Source organism: Carassius gibelio, chromosome A23 (assembly GCF_023724105.1).
Source record: "Carassius gibelio isolate Cgi1373 ecotype wild population from Czech Republic chromosome A23, carGib1.2-hapl.c, whole genome shotgun sequence".
NCBI classification, from domain to species: domain Eukaryota; kingdom Metazoa; phylum Chordata; class Actinopteri; order Cypriniformes; family Cyprinidae; genus Carassius; species Carassius gibelio.
In genome coordinates this window covers 16,611,443-16,612,613 of record NC_068393.1, presented here as the reverse complement: position 1 = coordinate 16,612,613, position 1,171 = coordinate 16,611,443, and positions in this window count along the sequence as shown.

Here is a 1,171-nt window from a genome sequence, read left to right as displayed (position 1 = left end):
TGTAAGCATTTACAAGAAAATACCTGGAATTAATCGAAAACCCACCAAAAAAAAAAAAAAGGGGTACCAGGCCTTTTGAAAAGTTCTATGCAACCCTGAGAAAGATATTTCTATGAGCAGATTCATGATTCAGGACTTCTCATGTGCATCCTTTAGTAAATACATAATTTAAATGACATCCTAAGATAATTACAGTAAAATCTTCCTTGGCAGCAATACATAGCTTCCTCTCACGTTTTGAGTGTGCTAAATCATATCTAATACAGTCATGAGTTTACCACTATGGCATCCACTTCCTGTCGTCATCCTCTCAGCAGCAGGGGCCCTCCAACCTAGCATGCTCCAAATAAACAGCCCTATGGTGTTTCTCATTGATACTCCCAGGATGTGGCTCTGTGATTAAGGGAAAGAAGAAGTCATTAATTATGGAAGAATGCAATTAATTACTTTTTCTTCCCCTACTGCTGTCAGATCTGTCTCCCATCCATCCCCATATCCTTAATCTGACCCGCTGCGTGATCCACACAGAGCAGGAAGAGACATATGTGGGTTGGGACTTATTACTAAAACATCTTAATACTAATCCGCTAACCTTTAGGAAAACCGTTCATTTGGAACTCCAACCTGTCCTTTGTTGTAGACGACATGTCCCCGCAAGTCATAGCTTGGTCCACACAGAACATCAGCAGTGACCCCTGTGGATCAACACAGTCAGCGATGAAGTCCAAACATCTGCATCAAAAGCATTATAAAACACACATGGTTTGCCTAGTAGAAGTACAGCATATTCACAAACATCCCTTGCAGTGAAAAATAATTAGCATGTGGGTACAGTACTGGCTCCATTGTTTGTCGAAATAATAAAAAAGCCTTACGCAAGCACAAACAGATATTGCTACCTCAGGATTTTACAAATCTGGAATTTAAAAATTTTGACTGTAAACATTATTATAGCTATTTAGAATATTATTCCCTTGATATTTATGCCTGCTTTCGGTAACACTTTAGAATAGGTAACACTTATTAGTTGCTTATTAGCATGCATATTACTAGAATATTTGCCATGTATTAGTGCCAATTAAGAACATATCAATGCCTTATTCTACTTGACCTTATTCTACATCCCTAATCTTACCCAATACCTAAACCTAACAACTACCTTACTAACTAT